This window comes from Pelodiscus sinensis, chromosome 14 (assembly GCF_049634645.1).
Source record: "Pelodiscus sinensis isolate JC-2024 chromosome 14, ASM4963464v1, whole genome shotgun sequence".
Taxonomy (NCBI): Eukaryota; Metazoa; Chordata; order Testudines; family Trionychidae; genus Pelodiscus; species Pelodiscus sinensis.
Genome location: NC_134724.1, coordinates 45,537,978 through 45,544,856, shown reverse-complemented (window position 1 = coordinate 45,544,856; position 6,879 = coordinate 45,537,978). Strand labels below are relative to the sequence as shown.

The 6,879-nt window shown below is 40.9% G+C and overlaps 1 protein-coding gene across 2 annotated transcripts in view; it reads right to left on the bottom strand.

Annotated features, from left to right (window-relative positions):
- Positions 1-6,879, bottom strand: part of THSD4 (thrombospondin type 1 domain containing 4) — a 680,148-nt gene that overhangs the window by 505,160 nt on the left and 168,109 nt on the right. The window lies entirely within an intron of this gene.

Sequence of the window (6,879 nt, the reverse complement as noted above, 5' to 3'; positions counted from 1 at the left end):
TGAAGAAGTGGGCTGTGCCCATGAAAGCTCATGATACCGTCTACATGTTTTGTTTGTCTTGAAAGTGCTACTAGACTATTTGTTGGTTTTTTAAGTTTATCAATTTTTTTTGTTATTATAATTGACTCCATCAAATCTTGTCTTACCCTTCGATTTGAGTCACTGCAACAAGTTTTTATTCTTTTTGGATTCCTTTCGGAGTTCAGAGAACTAAGAGGTGAAGATCTATATCCAGCAGCTGAACAGTTTTAACAAAGGTACAACAACGAAATTTCAAGAGATCTCTGTGATGAGATTGTCTTCCTGAAATGTATACATTCCACCAACTGTAAATCGGACTGCAATTTGTCCTATGCTTGCCTGTGCTAGTCATATGTTCTTGCTTCAAGAAATATTTAATCTTGGGCTGTCGACCATATTTCCTAATATCACAATTGCATTATGTATTTTTGTCAGCTTCCCTGCATCAGTGTCTTCGGGCGAATGCACATTCAACATGTTAAAACAAGTAAAGTACAATTATCGTTCTACAGTGGGACAAGAGCATTTGAATGGGCTTAATATTAACAGTGATGTTGCATGTAAATTAGTTTTTTCTTCAATTATAAATGAGTTTGCACATAACAAAGCCAGAAAATCATTCCTAAAATGAAGAGTTTTGCTTGCAGTGGAAACTCACAATTAAAGTTACATTTTTAATATACATGTTACAGTCTCTCCCCAAGTTACAAATGAGTCATGGACCAAACACTTGGCCGTAACTCGATTTGTTCGTAACTTGAACCCCACTGAGTTATATAGCAACCGAGCTGTTCATAAGTGTGGGTCGCATTTGTAATTCGGGGACCTCCTTTACGACTGCTCCATGGGAACTTTGGTCTTAAATGCAAACGGTCGTAACTCGACTGTTCGCAACTCAGGGACCGGCTGTATTGGTATAATGACTTAACTCAAGTGTTCATATATTCTTTTGGTTTTAGTATGACCCTGTGGATGAGAAGTTAGATTAATCGGGAGCCTGGGACTGGGCTGGGGCCTCTAAACTCAAAATGGCCTGGGCCTCTGCCATTCTCTGAGAGGGCCTGACTGTGATGCTAGCAGATGAGGTGCCAGCTCATACCAAGACCCCGGGCCTCAATGAACACTGAAAAATGGATAGCAGGTCTCCCCTGTATATCTATATTGTTAATGTAAATATTAGAGTTATAAGACCAGTGTTCAGAATTTGTAAAATGCTCATAAAAGGTATAATGTATTAATCTGATTAATAAGATGTGTACCCAGCTGTATAAGGTTTATTTAAGGGTTTGCTCTATAACTATAGCAATGTTTGCTATAAACTTCTTCAGTAAGGGGTCAAGCATTATCAAGGGCGAAATACTAGTTCGCCACAATGAAAGGCTTAGAGATACCCAATAAGCCATTACGGAACATCAGTGGAAAGACTTTGTTGATTGCTTTCCCTCTCACTCTTGAAGAGGGTATATGCATAAGTGCTGGCCTCATCCCAACATGAATGCTGGGGAAAGGGAATAACAATCCACTTTTATCTGGGATTATTATACTTGTGCTTCTTGTATTCTGAATAGAGATTTCTAAGCATAAGCAAGTGGATTCCAATGTTTTAAATGTGGTTTTACCCTAAACGTAAAGCTTGCATATTACAGCAGCTACTATCATCTTAGAACCTAAGACTGTATCTCATCTGTATGTGTATATTCACCTGCTTTAAACTCAGACATAAATCCCTTATGTCCTTTTCCTGATTAATAAATCTTTAGTTAGTTTATTACAAGATTGGCTACAAGTGTCTGTGGTTTGAAACCTGAAATACAATTGATATGCGTTAAGGGATAGGTCCTTTGGGAATGGGAATAACCAGAATATTGTTGTAATTTTTCGGTGGAAATGACCATCTATCACAACGGCAGGCTTACCTAGATGACAAAATAGACTGAAGAGCCCAAGGCGACTTGTCTGACTCCATGTTAAGGCTGTTTCAGTGCTTGAGGAGTTCACCCCTGTTGTTTGGTTAGTGAAATATAATTACATTACACACTACAGGGATTCGTGTCCTATTTCTTGACAGTCTACCCTGAAGTTGGTACTCAAAGTTGTGAGCCATACAGATAGCTTGACAAACACCATGAAAGATAAGCGTCCTGTTGAAGCAATCAGTTGCAAAGTACATGTCTCTAATATAGACTACAGACTTATTTCGGAATAAGCATTTTTTCGAAGACCTCTTCCAAAAAAACTTCTTCCGAAAAAGAGTGTCCACACACAAAAGGGCATTGAAAAAAGCAGCGAGCTTTTTGAAAGAGTATCCAGACTGATTGGACGCTCTCTCGCATCAAATGCCATCCAGAACCACTTCAGCCAGGGCTTTCAGTCACCAGTTGCTTCTCAGTACTGGTGCCAGAGTCTTGCAGAAACATGTGCTTAAAGAGACCCCGCAGACAGCCATTTCTCTGCTTCTGCTGCTTGCTTGCTACCTCTTTGAGGGACAGTACAGCTCTCGCAGTGTCTGCTCTGGTTGCCCTGGTTTTTTAGGATGCCACAACTTTGTTCTTTACGCCATGGAGCTGGAGCCGCCCTTGGGCATGCGATGGCCCCACATGGCAATGCTGCAGTTTTTGCAGCATTTTGTGCCAGCTGCATTCCTGATGCTGCACGAGCTCATTCTGGGGATCCACTCCCTGGGTGCAGGTGCTACACTCTGGCAACCGCACCCCACTGTGGAGAGTTTTTGGAGGCTCAGATGCCAGCCACGAGGGGCAAGCATTCGAACAGCTGAGGGCAGTTGCCATCCGACAGGCCCATCCGACCAGGGTGCGCATCCGGGAAGCTTTGAGGGAGAGATTCTCTCAAGGACCCCAGTAACTCTCCCTAGGGCCTTCTCCCTAGGGGCCTCTGGCTTGCTGCCCTATCCCTTCCCCATCACAACCCCTCCCTTAGCCCTTTCCCTGACCTCTCAATAAACACACGTGTTTTGTTTTCAACAAAACGAAGTCTGTATTTCTGAAACACTCAGAAAAGGTGGGCGGGAGAGGGGGCCTCATTACTGGGAGGAGGCGGCTCAGGGCTCGGAAGGAGTGAGGGGAGCAGCTCGATATGCCACTGCGGTTGCGGGGACCTCATCGGAGTTGGGGTTGGATGGGTCTAGGGACAAGAGAAGGGTAGACAGGAGGGGGGCTGGACCGAGGTTAGGGATAGCAGGGAGAGGGGGCATAGGCATCACTTGGGATGGGGACATGGGCATTACTAGGGAAGGGGGACATGGGCATCATGTGGGGAGGGAGCAAAGGCATCGCTTGGAGAGGGAGCAGAGGCATAGCAGGGGGGACTGGCAGAGGGGGAATGGGCATAGCGGGGGGGAGGGAGGGAGCAAGGCCATGTGTGGCCTGCACAGTGGGCCATGCCTCACAGGGGCACTGACGTGCATGGACTGTGCTACCTGCTTCACACACGCACACGCACACGCACCCCGCCCTCGGCCAAGCAGCTAAGCCAGGTGTCTGGTCACAGTGGGATCCCCTCATGGGTGGCAGAGCTGCATCTACAAAACTTCCCTTTTCCACAAAAGCCTATGCAAACGAAGCGCAGATTAGCATATTGTCCTACTTCATTTGTATAATTAATTAAGAGCCGTTTTTGCACAAGAGGTTGCCAATTTTCTTCCACAATTTGATCTGAGGAAGTGGGTCTGGCCCACAAAAGCTCATCATCTAATAAACCATCTTGTTAGTCTTTAAAGTGCTACATTGTCCTGTTTTTTGTTTCAGCTAGACTAGACTAACATCTCTATTACTATTCTACAAATATGTAGTATTCACCATTTAAATAACAAATGAAATACCATCTATTCATTACAATCCTGGCCTCTCCCCAACCTCACTGTTATCTCTGATGAATCTGGTTGATTGCAGAAGTTCATGTAATGTGAGATAAGAAAAAAACGACTTAAAACAGTGTATGCAATTTTAATAACTAATCAAGCATAAATTTTAATAACTAATCAAGCATAAATTTTAATAACTAATCAAAAATGGGAAAAGGCAAACCAAACAGACTCCTAGCAGGTAGAAACAAAGAGTGTGGAGGGCTTGTTGCCTTGAGAGATGGAGATTTAAAACCGTTGGCCCACTGGATATAATACTTTACAGCTGAATGAATTGCAACACAGCTGGATTACGTCTTGACATACTATGTGTATATTCAAAACATCTGCATGTCCACTAACAATAATTTGCAAAGGAAAATATAAATAGAGAGGAAGACTTATTGCATTGTCTGAAAAAAGTTACAAATAAAACGTCGAAGTATTATACTGAGAACTCAGTGAATGCTAATTAATATATCAAATCTTGAGTCACAAACACTACTGGCAGGCACTCTTCAGGAAAAGCCAAGAATGCATAAGCCAGGACTAAATTACTGTTGCCTCAGAGGGCTTGCACTTTCTGAGCCAAGAAATCACAGGTGTGCAGGAAACATACATCATAATGGCCTACCTTACTATGTCTTCCTTATGGACAAAATGAGAACTTGAAAATACTCCAAAGCCAATTCCTAGCCATCAGATACTAAAGTTCTACTTTCCCATCCAGAAAGTGGAAGATGATAAAATTGACACCATTTGTCACCAAATACTCAAGATAAATCTTAAAAGGTCATTTTATTTATCGAGATATCATATATATAGTTATTCACAAACACATGTGAAAATGGGTGCCAAAGGAATAACTGTAATAATGTGAATGTAAATATATATTATATACAAAAATTTGCATGTTATGTATTCAAACACATCACTTATGCACACTTCAAAATGTAATGAGAAAAATCAATATACTAAGCTGATTTAAATAAGTAATAAAATACTACACCACATAGAATACTGTGGGCCAAAAACTTATCTGGCTTTAAACCAGGCTCAAAAAAATACATTAGCAAGTGTTAAGGCCTGGAAAATAGTTCAGCATAGCTGAGTCTCTACATACAGACACCTGATTGTGAAGGGAAAACAGACACCAATACACTTGGGTAAGTGGAAAACTGGGAAGTCACAGCTGAAAATTTGAATCAAGGAAACATAGGGGTGAAACATCGGGAGATTCTCTAGTTTCACTTTCTGCACTGAGACAACTTTATGTTTCTTATGATAACCTCTTCCATTCCTAACAGAGGCCACTTTTATAGCTTACCCACTTGAGACATATTTAGTAATATGAGTCATATACTACTCCTCTTCTGGGAAATCTTTCATTTCCATTTATTATTTGTATTACCATAGAGACTAGTAGCCCTAAATATAGACCAGGCCGCCATTGTGCCCGATACCATGCAAATACAGAACAAAAAATAACCCCAACAAGCTAAACAATCCCTGCTCTAAAGCTCTTATAATTACGAGTATAATACGAGACAGAAGCTAGATGCAGGCAGACTGGGGAGTACAGAGAGAAAAATAGTAAGCTTCTTTGAGTCAAAATCAGTATGTGACCCTCTAGGTGTGCGGCTTCACTGTAGGGCTTAACTCTAAATAAGCTACGCAAATTGAGCTACGTCAATTGCGTAGCTTATTTCAAAATAGGGAACGTCTGCACAGCACTTATTTCCAAAGAGTACTCTTCCTCCAACTTCCCTTATTCCTCGTATAATGACCGTTACAGGAGTCGGAGAAAGAAGTCCTTCAGCTTGACAGTATTTTGATATTATTTCAAAATAACTGCCTGCTGTGTAGACTAAGATACTTTGGAATAACGCTAGTTATTTTGAAATAGCGCTGCAGTATAGACATACCCTAGGTGAGTTATCACCAGAGGCTTTAATAGAATCAGGATACTGCTGAAGTACAATTTTTGTATGAATTAATACTATTGTATGAATTAAATCAGTGTTTCAGTCATGTGAGCCTATGAAAAGGTACAAGCTCTGGGAGAAACAAACTTCAAAATCTATATAGGGTGCTAAAAATATCATGAAATGACAGTCTAAATTCTTGTTTCATATTGTAGGGTTCATTTAATTTTCCATCCCTATTGAATGGCAAGAGGGTCAGTCACATGAGTAATAGCTCGCCACTTGTAGTAAGGAATTTCCATTCTGGCCCTTAAATTTCTGTGAATTTTGATTTGATGTATATGATTTGATTTGATGTATATTTAAGCCTGAAATCATAAAATTCTCCCCTAATTTGTGTTTCCAGTGTTATAACATCAAAGCTGAGAGTGGAGGCATATAAAACCTTAGTAAAATTCACAGTGCTTTGAACTGACACAGTTTTAAGCAGACCTGGCTAATTTGTATCAAGATCATGACAAATCTTCTATTTCACCTGATTTATTAAAATTAAACCATTTCAACCACATTTCACTTTAAAGGCTGAATCTACACTCGCATGATTTTGCGCAAATACTTTTAACGGAAGAGTTTTTCCATTAAAAGCATTTGCGCATGAGAGCATCTATATTGGCATGTACCTTTGCGCAAAAGATTTGCCATCACAAAGCGATGGCCATTTTAGCCATCGGGCTTTCTTGTGCAAGAAATTGATGTTACCTGGTCTACACTGGCCTCTTGCGCAAGAATACTTGCGCAAGAGGACTTATCCCTGAGCGGGAGCATCGGAGTATTTGCACAAGAAGCCCTGATTTTGTACATGATAACGTCAGTGTTCTTGCACAAATACTCGTGGCCAGTGTAGACAGGCGGCAAGATTTTGCGCATAAGCATACGCTTTTACGCAAAATCTTGCCAATGTAGTCACAACCTTTGAGATTTTGAGTTTATTCAGTGTTACATAAAATTCAGAGTGAAAATCCATGCATGCAAATCTACATGAACTGAAATCAAACAAAATGAAAGGAAATCTCT